General features: G+C 44.0%; 1 protein-coding gene across 2 annotated transcripts in view; it reads right to left on the bottom strand.

Moving 5' to 3' along the window:
• Positions 1 to 14,414, bottom strand: part of BCAR3 (BCAR3 adaptor protein, NSP family member) — a 109,154-nt gene that overhangs the window by 49,418 nt on the left and 45,322 nt on the right. The window lies entirely within an intron of this gene.

The following is a 14,414-nucleotide window of genomic DNA, read 5'->3' as shown; positions in this document are numbered from 1 at the left end:
TGTGTCTCGGATGGGAATTTTCAGGACATTGGTATAGAAGTATTCAATGCATATCACATATACAAGATAAGGCCACACGTGGCACAGTATAGGGCCCTTGGCACAGATTTTACATGACGGCCAATTTTTTGCTAATAAATTCGAATAAATTTCGAATAATTGTTTGAAACTATAGAATTAAAAATGTCTAACCTTACTGTGCCCGTATACATCAAATGAACTGGCTGACCATCTAATGTGTATGGGGCCTTCCCAGCAGATGTAGGGGATATACAACATGCCCGATCCCTTGTCCTTGGGGGGAGATAAGCCACCCGGAGACGTGTCTGGCGGTGAATCACTCCCCTTTCTCAATTTAAACAAATATACGTTCAGCCGAGCACAAATTGTTATGGAGGGTTTGGGAGGAACGGCTGTTGGCTGAATGAGCATTTGCCCATCAGCCACACAATGAGGGACATTTATCAAGACTGGCATTCCCGTACGCCTGTCCATCCCCTGTGCCCTGGAGTGAGATGCTAGGCAATTAATAAATTAGGGCAGATTTCTGGTAGTCCATGTGCAAGAAACCGAAGCCTCCATTAGCCAGGGGCTGGTGTATACTTCCGCTAAAGCTTACACAGCTTTTGGCGTAATTTATAGTTATATGGACCCTCCCCTCCCACCAAGCCTTGCCCCTTTTCTTGCCACTTTAGAAAAGTGGCGAGAAGCTTCAAAAGTCGCAAATGATTGCACACAGACACTTTTGTCTAGCTGTATACCAACTATTGGTTGGCTTACATTGAGATGGATTTTTATACCAGAATTGTAGCGCAAATTTGGAGCAAAATAGTGCATTTTAGGCCCCATTTAAGTAAAACTCCACCCCCTGTATGCTAGGCCCCATCCCCTTGTCGAGTATGTCAGTAAAATAATGTGAAAGCCCTAGATGCGCCAAACTGTGTCAAGTTGCACCACTTTTTTACAGATTTTTGCTGTGGACACACCAGTAAATAAGGGCGGTAGTGTCTGCCAGGTGAACTTTAACATGGCAGTTACAGTCCAGTGCAACCAACCACAGCACAGATTTCATTTGTTAGAGTGGTCTTGAAAAATGAAAGCTGCTTTGTGATTGGTTGCTGTGGGTAACAAAGACATTTTATTTCACATTTCATAAATCTAGCCCCTGAGGGATGTTTTTGTGCAGTTAATCAAAAAACATTTTGTCCTTAGGGTCCATTCACGCGTCCGTATGTGTTTTGCGCATCCGCAATACACCCGGCCAGCACCCCCATAGAACTGCCTATTCTTGTCCGCAATTGCGGATAAGAATAGGACATGTTCTATTTTTTTCCGGAGCTGCGGACCGGAAGATCGGGGTCGCGCTCCGGAAATGCGGATGCGGAGAGCACATAGTGTGCGGTCTGCATCCAATTCCTGCCCCATTGAGAATGAATGGGTCTGCACCCGTTCCGGATATTGCGGAAAGGATGCAGACCCATTCCACGGATGTGTGAATGGACCCTTAATGTTTTCAAGGCAAATTTGGTAGTAAAAACCTTGCTGAAACTGCGTCCTATTGTTTTCGATGGTAGGCTGCACCGCAGCTCATGCGGTCGGGGGCTTTTGCTAAAGCCGCAGCGGGAGTGTGCTTGCGGTTTAGCTCCATTCAATGAAGCTAAACCTAGAGCGGGTGCGTATGAAAACATGGCAGAACCTGCAGCACAGCGGTTTCTGCCGTAGGATATGCGAAGGATTTTGTTACCCTAAAATCTCAAGATTTTTTTCTTGCTAAAAAGTGCATCTTATAAAGCGAAAAATAGAGTAATAATTTTTACCAATTATTAGTCCCACAAGGGTTCTCTGACAGGCGATCTTCTGATCGCTTCTATAATACACTGTTCTACTTATGCAGTACAGTGTAGAGATGAGTGAACTTCTTGAAGTTTGTTGATTCGACTCTACCTGAATCAAATATGCTCCAATGGTCCTGAAATTTGGTATATAACTCCCTAAGGTCTCCTAGGACTCTCAAATACCAGAGAAAAATATGAGTTCTAGAAAAGGAGAGGGAGGGAAAGAGAGAGAGCAAGAGACACACAGGCATAATACTTCTCTGAGTGAGACATGCAAGCCAGTTCTCCTTCCAAAAAAGAAGCTAACCAGGGCCCTTTTCTCTTGAGACACCCAGTACTCTTAACCTTTTAGAAGAATAACTGGCTTCCATGTCTCACTCAGAGAAGTATTAGGCTACTTTCACACTTGCGTTGTTAATTCCGGTATTGAGATCCGGCAGAGGGTCTCAATACCGGAATTAAACGGATCTATATTGATTTTGCACATCAGGATGCATCCGTTCCATTAGGTTGCAGTTGTGTGAAATCAAAACAGAAAAAACGGATCCGTCACTAAATACATTGTAAGTTGACTTACATTGTTTTCAGTGCCAGATCAGTTTTTTCCCCCGTTTTTTTATGACCAGACGAAAACTGCAGCTTGCAGCTATTTTGTATCCGATCACAAAACGGAATGCTGACAGAACAGAAGACGCCCTGATGCATCCTGAACAGATCTCTTCCCATTCAGACTAAATGGAAACATTTTTTCCTGGTATTAAGATCCTCTGCCGGATCTCAATACCGGAAAATAACAACGCAAGTGTGAAAGTAGCCTTATGCGTGTTTCTCAGTCTGAACAAAAAATTTGGGTTCCTTAGAATCCACACTTTTTGGGATATTCATTTTGGGATACTCATCCCTAGTTACCGCCAGGCACAGCCTGATAGGCATACACTACAGAAAGACCTGGGGGCCCCAGCTGCCATACTAAGGGTCCATTCAAACGTCCGCAAAATGGGTCCGCATCTGTTCCGCAATTTTGCGGAACAGGTGCGGACCCATTCATTTTCAATGGGGCCGGAATGTGCTGTCCGCATCCACATTTGCAGATCCGCACTTTCGTTCCGCAAAAAAATAGAACATGTTCTATTCTTGTCTGCAATTGCGGACAAGAAAAGGCATTTTCTATGAGAGTGCCGGCGATGTGCAGTCCGTAAAATGCGGAAATCACATTGCCGGTGTCTGTGTTTTGCGGATCCGCAAATTGCCGATCCGCAAAACACATATGGACGTGTGAATGGACCCTAAGGGTCCATTTACATGTCCGTAGTGCATTGCGGATCCGCAATACACCCGGCTGGCACCCCCATAGAAATGCCTATTCTTGTCCGCAATTGCAGACAAGAATAGGACATGTTCTATTTTTTTCCGGAGCTGCGGACCGGAAGATCGGGGCAGGGCTCCGGAAATGCGGATGCAGAGAGCACATAGTGTGCTCTCCGCATCCATTCAGTCCCCATAGAGAATGAATGGGTCCGCACCCGTTCCGCACAATTGCGGAATGGGTGCAGGCAACACTTGCGGACGTGTGAATGGAGCCTAAGACATGGGCACCCAGCAATCTCACTCATGGGATGCCGATGCCTGCGGCCCACTTAGAGGCTGCGGTCGCTATTGACGGTTCCATCTAAGGGGTAAAATGGAAGCGCAGCTGTCATGTGAGAGTACGGGGAGGTGTATGTTGGTATATATTTCTGCTGCACACTGGGCACAGATTTCACTCTTTGCATTGCAAAGGGTGAAGTCCACAGTTGGCATCTATAGTATACATTAACATGCTGAGGATTTTAAATCCGAATTGCAGGATAATTTATGATGCAGATTTTTTTTGGGGGGGGGGGGGGGGTTCCGCAGCATGTGGATGAGATTGCTTTAAATCTCACTTTGCAGGCACTGTAAAACTCTGTGGATTTACTACAATGGGGGCATTATACATCTTGGATAACCCCTTTAATACCGAAACATGCTGCAAATAATGTAGCATGGTATTTTTTTGTATTTATATGAGACTATAAAACACTGTGGGGGGAATTTATCACAGACTGGTATTTTACGTCACACTATGATATCCTCTGTACTGCGCAGTCCTCGCCATATATTAGGCTCATCCTCTGGCAGTCCATGCGTCTAAACTGAAATCGACGGCAGCTTGGGACAAACAAAGTTTGGATACAAACGTCACTTGCACCTAGATTTGGGCTCAATGGTGTTAAACACAAGATTTGCAACTTTTTTATGCCAGAAAACTGGTGTTTTCCCCTCTGTATGCCTATACAATGGGATACCATCATGGAGGCTTCCATCAGAGAACGGATTCCATTGCCGACCTTATCTGCAGTAATGACAATACTGACCCCCTAACTGCCGCGGGATGCTGTATGCTGCTGCCAAAAATACCCCGAATGACCCTAGACCCGGTTCTGCGGCTCACAGACAGTGCCAGGCATAGGCTGTGATCCCAGTTATTAATACTCCATGTAGTGGAACACTTCAGATTAGATAAAAATGCAGAAATGTAGCATCCAGCGCTCCGCATAGTGACCCACTTCATGAGCAGACACTGCGTCCATTCACGGGGCGCATACTCGACATCTGTAGGAAGTAGGACTGTGAACAATATGAGCCGGCCTTGCTGATTGTATAGGGACAAACATTTCATCACTGGGGACTAAAATGCATGCAGGGAGAACAAGGACACTTTCTGGGATTCATATCCACAGGAAATGACAGAACTAAAACTAAAATGGAGATGTGTCCAACATATAACCACATATATTTAGAAACTGTTTTCAGGACAGATGCCTTTACATGAGGACATCTGTACGATTCCGTTAAAGGGGTTGTCTCACTTCAGCAAGTGGCACTTATCATGTAGAGAAAGTTAGGTCAAGCACTTACTAATGTATTGTGATTGTCCATATTGCTTCCTTTGCTGGATTCATTCATTTTTCCATCGCATTATACACTGTTCGTTTCCGGGGGGTTACGTCCACCCTGCAATCCAGCAGCGGTGGTCGTGCTTGTACACTATAGAAAAAAGCATCGGCTTTTCTGGTTGCTGGGACCACTCTTGCACACATAGGCTAGCGCTTTTTCTTGGCTAAAACAATCATTTGCCAGCCTATCCCTTATAGCTGAGCCCAGTAAGAGGAGGCTCTGCTAAACAGCAGGCAGTGGTCTGCACGGCAGCTGCAATATTCACTTTGACTCCGATCGCGTTCTGCCTGCGGTATTTATTCCGTGCGGATTATCCCACTGTTTTTAGTGCATCCAATTAATAAAGATTTTATTTTATTTGAATCGTCTATTCAAGCAGTGATCCATATCAGTAATTTACACGCTAATCTACTCTGATAAAACTGTCCTCTGCAGTGATCAGACGGGGTCTTTACTGGAAGTAGCAATGGACTGTGATCGCGCATCTTTAAAACGGTTGATGTCCTTCCACTGGTCCCTTATTTCAGAAGACAAATATATACCTTGATTGAGGCCGGAGACCTGGCCTGAAGCATTGGTCCATTTCATGATGTCATTATATGGCTGGTTTATTTTTGGCATTTGTGTTGACTTTTTAACTGCACTGCATGGGCCTCTTCTGATGTGTGTTTTAATAATTACTTGCAGTCCCTGTGTAATAACAATCATGGGGCATCTATTTGTATGACTCCTTTATTATTCCTGCTAAACGTTATGAAAGAATTGCTAGCAGTTTGCAACGAAGGTCCAGATGGGTGTTACCAGTTTGGGGGGGGGGGGGGTCTCTGCACAGTCTGACACTGGCAGCACCGATTGTATAATGTCAGACTGTGCAAGAACACCCCCTCACACCCCCCCCCCCCCCCCCCAACTGGAAACACCTATCTGGACCTTCATTGCAACCTGCTAGTAATCCATTTATAATTTATAGGAAGAAGAATAGAGGAATGGCACATCATACTATCATAAATATAAATGCTCCAGAATTTTTGCTAAAGCAGTTGAACACAGACATGTCAGTAGAGATTACAGGTCCTGTATAAAGTCTAGAGTCAATTATGAAATTTGGCACAAAGTGTTTTACCTGACTTTTTTTGCACTGTTTTTTTTAAAGTTTTGTCATCTTTAACATCATGCAGTGTAATTTATGTACAGTGTTTTTCACTTTAGCATGGGGGTTAGAAAATGCCGGAAAATAACATAATAAAGGACAGGTAGAATATGAATCCAAATCCCCTGATAGGACAATAGTAAAGAGGATACTTTCCGGCATAAGTCACCCTGACCAACCACTGCTTCTATAATAATAAACTGGGCAGTCTATTAACCTCCCTAATTTGCTATATGAACATAGGCAGACTGAGGTGCTGTATGCTGCTACGTGTGCAGCTTGTGGGGGGGCTAGGGGCCCACCGGGGATTCACATGTTCCCCTGTGGGCCAGTCTGAGCCTGAATGTAAGGTTTCTGTATAATAATTACTAATTTATACACATGGCACATGGAATGAATTGGCTGCAGAAAATTTCCACAACAAATCTGCAGAGGCAACTGTAAACCAACTGATGTAGATTGTATGGAGGAAAGGCCACTGCAGATTTTCCAGCAGATGCTCAAAAGTAGCCTATATGGTATGTCCACCCCTGTCTTCTGCTAGACCTTAGCGGCCCTGTTTTATTAAAAGGGTTGGCCACTTTCTGGTTATTGTTCATCAATGTGTTTGTGAGATGATTATATGTCACTTACTAATATGGCCTTTGTTAAAATTCTGCATAATTTTCTATATTTTATAAGATATGCCCCCTTGTTTATAAAGTCTTATGTGCTGTCCACACAGAGGTCCTGTCCTGTCCATAAGATGGAGGGTCATGTGACCAGGCAAATCACCTCCACGTGATGTCTCCTCCATTCAAACACACTACACCTGCCATCTGCACTTGTTCTGTAGGGAGTTCAGTGCAGTGTATTTGAATGGAGGAGACATCGCATGGAGGTGATGTGCCTGGTCACATGACCCTCCATCAGCGGCCATCTTATGGACAGGACCTCTGTGTGGACAGCACAAAAGACCCTGTAAACAAGGGGGCATATCTTATGAAAGAGCACAATTTCAACAAAGGCCATATTAGTAAATGACGTATAATCCTCTCCCAAACACATTGGTGAACAATAACCAGAAAGTGGCCAACCCCTTTAAGGATCCTTTATTGTGTCACAGCTCGGACCAAGTGGAGGACCCACTGGGCCAGTCCGATGCTGCCAGCAGGTAATCCACAGCAAATTATGCAACAAAATTTGATTGTGGAGACAGTATATTGCGGTTTTGACTTCCCTGTTAAAATTAGTGGAAAGAATTTGGAACAAATCCGTGAGAAATCTGCAACATAAATTGAAATGTTGCAGATTTCAAAATCCACACAATGGGCTAATTTCCAAGTGGATGTAATGTGTTAAAATCTCATCCACTTACCTACCATACTGTATTCCACTGTAGAGTTTCCAAGCGGATGTGCAGCAAACCTGCCCTTTGTGAATTTACCCATAAAATACAATATTCAATCATTTATAACAATTATTATATTATTTATAAATTATAACAATCATGTGTCCTGTAGTAAATAAAAAATAATACTGCCCTATCGCCGTATTCTGTTGCTCTTTTAAGCAGCAAATACATACCCTAAGACCATAAGACGACTTGTACGCCACTGTCACGAAGTGTCATATATTATTAAATACTTGTGGGACTCGTCTGTAGAATCGCAGTATAAGGCACTATCATTCTTTGCATGAAAAAACTCAGTCTTATGTTTCCACAATTTAGATTACAAATGGATGTAAACCAGATGGTGGTTCATATGCGGTCATTACATTATGTGTGGAAGAAAAATTACCAAGGAAAGCTATAAAACAGCTTTGTAAGTAAAAAATATGACTTCGGAATGAAGTATCACTCATGGCCAGCAGGTGGCGCTATCAGACAAAAATCTGCCTTATGTAACTGCATAGGATCAGAACTCACTACAAACCACTAACTATTCCTAAGCATAAAACCTAAGGAGCTGACTGGTTACTGCAAACGTAGTATGTACAAGAACTAACACTGAGCGTCGTGTTAATATGTCATCGCTAGTGATCAGGAAAAGGGTTAAATGAAAAATAATCAACGGTATCAACTTATGGAAAAAGAAATTGATGTGGTCAGGAATCATGGCCACACTATGTAGATTATACTGTAGGACTTGGTCCAAGTTCACTTCTCACTTAGTCATAAGAGCTTACATTCAGCTAGACTTGACAGAAATGACTCAGCCTGCAATTGCTATTCCAGCTGTTAGAAAATGGTGTCCGCTGAGTCTGCAGGATCTGTCCGGGGTGCTATAAGTTTTCTGGTGTGGGAAAGTATGTATCATGGAGTCAACCAATTACCGTAAGTAAATGAGCATTTAAAGGGATTATACACTTAAAGGGGTTGGCAAACTCTCAGTATAGGGCTTCAATTTCTGATTGGCAGGGGCCTGACTTTCCACCGATCAGCTGTTTTGGCGTAGCTCTCGTCTATTGTGTACCTGGCTTCTGCAGCGCTGCTTCCATTGTAGTGAAAGGGAGCATTGCTGCACTTACCAGCTCCATCCACTACACAAAGGACGTACTGTATAGATCTGGCACTGGAGCTACCCCATAAAAGCTGGTCAGCGGTGGTGCATGGTGTCAGACCCCCGCCGATCTGATAGTGACGGCCTATCCTGATAGACCATAAATAGTAAAGGAGTGGACAACCCCTTTAAAGAGGTTTTCCCATCTAAGCATTTGTGGCATATCGCCAGGATCTCGAGAATGGGGCCTCCAAAGTGAGGGAGAGCGCACCACACATTCACTGTTATAAGACTTCCAAAAATAGCCAAGAAAGGTCCCATAGCAGTGAATGGAGAGGAAGCCATGCAAGTGCAACCAGCCATTGGACTGCCCGAAATAGGTGAGCCAGCGTTTGGCTATTTTTTGAATTCCCAGAGTGGTGAATGGAGGGCAGCTGCGCATGCGCGGCGTTATCTCCATTGAATTCAGAGGCTCCGTTCTCGAGATAGGAACTGGTTGCAGAGCTGGGACCTGCACCCATCTAACGTTTGTGGCATATCCTAGTGATTTGTGCAGTGTCCCACTTATTTGTGTATGGGCCACTCCAAATTGCTATATGCCCTTTCATATCCTTTTGCATTAATCACTGTATTTTTCTTGGTTATGTTTCTAAATTCCTATTACAGGCTGTTAAAATGCATTACACACTACCAACACTAGAGGTCACTATAACATCATTTATATAGGTCAGCAACAGGAAGTTAGATAGAAGAGGAGTTGAGGGAGAAGTGGAGTGAGGAGTCTAGGAGACAGCCCAGGAGGTAAGCTACTCGAACTTTTGGAATCCAGAAGCAGGATTTAGCAATCCTACATTGTAGAGTCAAGGCCAGACACTACTTGGACTATAGTTCAGACAACCTTTTTAAAGAATGGAGCAGAGAGTTTGCCTGCCATGAGGGAGACCGCCCTTGGGTTGTATACTATTAGTGCCAGAGGATCCATATTATTGCAAGACTAAAAAGCCTGAGCAAGATCAGGAACCAAGTATAGTATCATTACCACTCCTGCATAAGTTGAGCTGGAAGCTACATACTACACCTCACAGAGCCTGCTAATTGGGATTTGCAGCTTTATCATCTTTACCAACTTCATGTAAGACAAAGTACTGTTCTTGAATACTACTTATTGCAAGACTACAACTTACAAGTAAAGTTCCTGTTTGGTTCAACTACTGCCTCTCTCATCATTCTACTTCATCTCCTAATTGCACCTAACGGTGCTGGCGTCACGAACACAGGGGCCCATCCACCAAAGCACCCTAAGCATACCAACTACCATCAAGGGCACCTCGACTTCCATCTGGCTGGTGTTCCCTGCAATAGAGAGTGCCCAGGAGGATTTAAGGCTGTCTTCCCCATCCACTGCACGCCGGCCCAGGGAGCTACAGATAAGTGAGTACAACCACTGCACCCACTCGGCACATTATCACCACTCTCATCGTGCACTTACTACATCCCCTGTGGCCCGGTCGTCTCATTTGCTACAAATGTTTAGACCGAAGTATTAAAATTTATGTCTGGAAACTTGGTAGTTCGGTAATAGCTTGTTACAACTGCCATGTAACCATAAAACCGAGCTTGGCCCACATAGGAATTTCCTGATCAATAGTATTTAGATGATACATTCATAGTGTCAATGGTCAGTAATTCAGATTCTTGTCCAAGTTGGATTGTCATCAGAAACAAAGATCATCTCTCTGGCCAATGATCTGCGATAGGATAGAGTCAATTATCCTCAATGGTCAACTTTAGTTACAGTGGGGGAAATAATTATTTGACCCCTCACTGATTTTGTAAGTTTGTCCAATGACAAAGAAATGAAAAGTCTCAGAACAGTATCATTTCAATGGTAGGTTTATTGTAACAGTGGCAGATAGCACATCAAAAGGAAAATCGAAAAAATAACTTTAAATAAAAGATAGCAACTGATTTGCATTTCATTGAGTGAAATAAGTATTTGAACCCTCTAACAAAAAAAGACTTAATACTTGGTGGAAAAACCCTTGTTTGCAAGCACAGAGGTCAAACGTTTCTTGTAATTGATGACCAAGTTTGCGCACATTTTAGGAGGAATGTTGGTCCACTCCTCTTTGCAGATCATCTCTAAATCCCTAAGGTTTCGAGGCAGTCTCTGTGCAACTCTGAGCTTGAGCTCCCTCCATAGGTTTTCGATTGGATTAAGGTCCGGAGACTGACTAGGCCACTCCATGACCTTAATGTGCTTCTTCTTGAGCCACTCCTTTGTTGCCTTTGCTGTATGTTTTGGGTCATTGTCGTGCTGGAACACCCATCCACGACCCATTTTCAGTTTCCTGGCAGAGGGAAGGAGGTTGTCGCTCAGGATTTCACGATACATGGCTCCGTCCATTTTCCCGTTTATGCGAATAAGTTGTCCTGTGCCCTTAGCAGAAAAACACCCCCAAAGCAAAATGTTTCCACCCCCATGCTTGACGGTGGGGACGGTGTTTTGGGGGTCATAGGCAGCATTTTTCTTCCTCCAAACACAGCGAATTGAGTTAATGCCAAAGAGCTCTATTTTGGTCTCATCAGACCACAGCACCTTCTCCCAGTCACTCTGAATCATTCAGGTGTTCATTGGCAAACTTCAGACGGGCCTGCACATGTGCCTTCCTGAGCAGGGGGACCTTGCGAGCCCTGCAGGATTTTAATCCATTGCGGTGTAATGTGTTTCCAATGGTTTTCTTGGTGACTGTGGTCCCTGCTAATTTGAGGTCATTAACTAACTCCTCCCGTGTAGTTCTAGGATGCTTTTTCACCTTTCTCAGAACCATTGACACCCCACGAGGTGAGATCTTGCGTGGAGCCCCAGAGCGAGGTCGATTGATGGTCATTTTGTGCTCCTTCCATTTTCGAACAATCGCACCAACAGTTGTCACCTTCTCTCCCAGCTTCTTGCTAATGGTTTTGTAGCCCATTCCAGCCTTGTGCAGGTCTACAATTTTGTCTCTGACATCCTTGGACAGCTCTTTGGTCTTTCCCATGTTGGAGAGTTTGGAGTCTGCTTGATTGATTGATTCTGTGGACAGGTGTCTTTTATACAGGTGACTAGTTAAGACAGGTGTCCTTAATGAGGGTGACTAATTGAGTAGAAGTGTCTAACCACTCTGTGGGAGCCAGAACTCTTAATGGTTGGTAGGGGTTCAAATACTTATTTCACTCAATGAAATGCAAATCAGTTGCTATCTTTTATTTAAAGTTATTTTTTCGATTTTCCTTTTGATGTGCTATCTGCCACTGTTACAATAAACCTACCATTGAAATGATACTGTTCTGAGACTTTTCATTTCTTTGTCATTGGACAAACTTACAAAATCAGTGAGGGGTCAAATAATTATTTCCCCCACTGTATAGGTACACATATGAGTTTTTACTGTTGTGAATAAAACGTTCATGAAGATGGACACTGCAGCTATAAGCAGGGGTGTTCATGGAAAATATTATGCCCCATAGCAAAACTTACATTAGGCCCTGACAACCCTGACTACTTCCTTATTAAATTTCAAAACATATCTTATAGATGATGTAGCATCCTTTTCTACACATACAGCTCAAAATCCATCACTTCCATTTATATAGTACATGAAAGAACTCTGACTGCCTGCAATATCACTAGGGAAAAAAAGTGATCACATTTTTATGTACCTAGCTCCCCCTGGTGGTGGCTGCAGGTAAACCTTATAGCCGTGTTCTGGGAAACTGGAGAAGCAGTTCACAGCTCCTTCTCATCACAGGCTCTATAGGTGTTGCATGGATGACTTCTATAATAGATACACCACTTGTATAACAATTCAAGGATCTAAATTTTACTATTATATATATATATATATATATATATATATATTATGCCTCTGTCAGTAGATTTGTACCTATGAAACTGGCTGTCCTGTTACACCTTTGCAGCTGAAGACATCTGTGTTGGTCCCATGTCCTATGTGTCTGCATTGCTGAGAAAAATGCTGTTTTAATATATGCAAATGAGCATCTAGGAGCAACGGGGGCATCGCTGTTACACCTAGTGGCTCAGCTCTCTGTGCTATTGCCGCGCCCTCCGCACATTTATTGACAGGACTAGGTGTGACGACGTTTTTTTAACTGCCTGACCCTGTCAATCAAAGTGGAGAAGGCGCAGCAGTTGCAGAGAGAGCTGATCCTCTGGGTGTAATGACAACGCCCCCGTTGCTCCTAGAAGCTCATTTGCATATATTAAAACATTATTTTTCTTGGCAACATGGGACATATATGAACATGGGACCAACAAACATGTAATAGGTCAGCCAGTGTGATGGATACACATCTGCTGACAGATGCTCTTTAAAGGGGTTCTTTTAATATTGATGACCTTTCCTCAGGATAAGCCATCAATATCAGATCGGTGGGGGCACCCTCGCCGATCTCGCAGTGTACGCGTGCCGTCTCCCTTCTCTCTTCCTGTTTGCCATAGACATGGCAGCGGCGAGCAGGAAGAGAGACAGGAGACGATATGTGTGCCTTCTCTTCATACAGCTGATCGGCGGGGGTGCCCCTGCCGATCTCATATTTATGACCTGAGCTTGTAAGTCCTTTACACAGAACACAGGGTATATCCAAAAATATTAGCATTAAACAAGGGAAGAAAATAACTTATCTGGTTCTGGGGAATAAGCCGTGATTGGCGTGTCCTACATTGCTTATATTTAGCCTGCAGCCGCTTGGATATGGAGGTAATAGGCTCAGATTCAGTACAGTACAGTTACTCATTCACAGCCCCGTCTGATCCTTTGTCCCAGGAGGGGGGGATGGAACTTGTCCTGTGGGATGTGCACACACAGGCAAAAAGCAGCGAATACGGCCATTATCCTCCTCATACACCGTGCACTGATCTCACATGGGGGACAACGTGCTATTGTTTTAGCAAATCTCTTTCCATGGCTTGCTAGCAGACAGGCTCAGGGCTGTGCCCGCTGTTTAGACTGCCTGGATAAAGGGGAATGGCGAAGAATTACAAGGGAAGCGTCTCAGGCCTGGAGACAAACTGGGGTTACTGGTGTGTGTAGGCTGCTGCACCCAGACACTGGGCTATTAAAGCTGGTGCCACGTCTAATATCAAGGAGCTTCATGATGTCTTTTCTTAACTTGCTATGCATACATAAACGAGTGCATTGTACATAATAATTCCAATAAGATTATATTAAGGAATTGCTATGTAAGCCATTGTATTTGTGCTATTTTCTATATGGCCAGCATAAACATCCCTACGGAAAGACTCTTCACAGTACTGATAACTGGAGCTTTTTGTAAATGGCAGAACCCTTGTAGCCGTGTCCCTGCTGACAGTGCAAACACATGAAATGTAATCAGGGGCAGACTGGGAACTTAGGCTACATGCACACGACCGCGGATCCGCAAAAAACGGAAGCAATTTGCAGAACGGGACGGGCGGCCATTGATATAACTGCCTATTCTTGTCCGTTTTGCGGACAAGAATAGGACATGTTATATTTTTTTTGCGGGGACGCGGAACTGAGCAACGGATGCGGACAGCACACAGAGTGCTGTCCGCATCTTTTGCGGCCCCATTGAAGTGAATGGGTCCGCGCCCAAGCCGCACAATGTGTGGCTCGGACGCGGACCAAAACAACGGCCGTGTGCATGAGGCCTTAAAGTGGGCCTAAAAAAAGGGGCCCCATTTTGTAATTGGGTCCAAACTGGACTGCTGGGTTGGAATAATTTGCCGAAAATACCATATTCCAGTACATTATACCACCCCGGCAGAGCCAAACACCACAGTGCATCACAAAATACCTCCCCAAAAACTGCCCCTCTGTGGTGGCCATTGCAGCTGCCTAGTTCTGTCCTCCTACTCTAGTTGCCTCAGGATGGCAATACAGTTGAATTCAGGAGTCCGGAGGGGAGTTAAATCATTAGTTA

The sequence above is a fragment of the Bufo bufo genome, chromosome 9, assembly GCF_905171765.1.
Source record: "Bufo bufo chromosome 9, aBufBuf1.1, whole genome shotgun sequence".
Lineage (NCBI taxonomy): Eukaryota > Metazoa > Chordata > Amphibia > Anura > Bufonidae > Bufo > Bufo bufo.
Note: the sequence above shows the minus strand (reverse complement) of the source record. Positions and strands in the feature narration are given on the sequence as shown.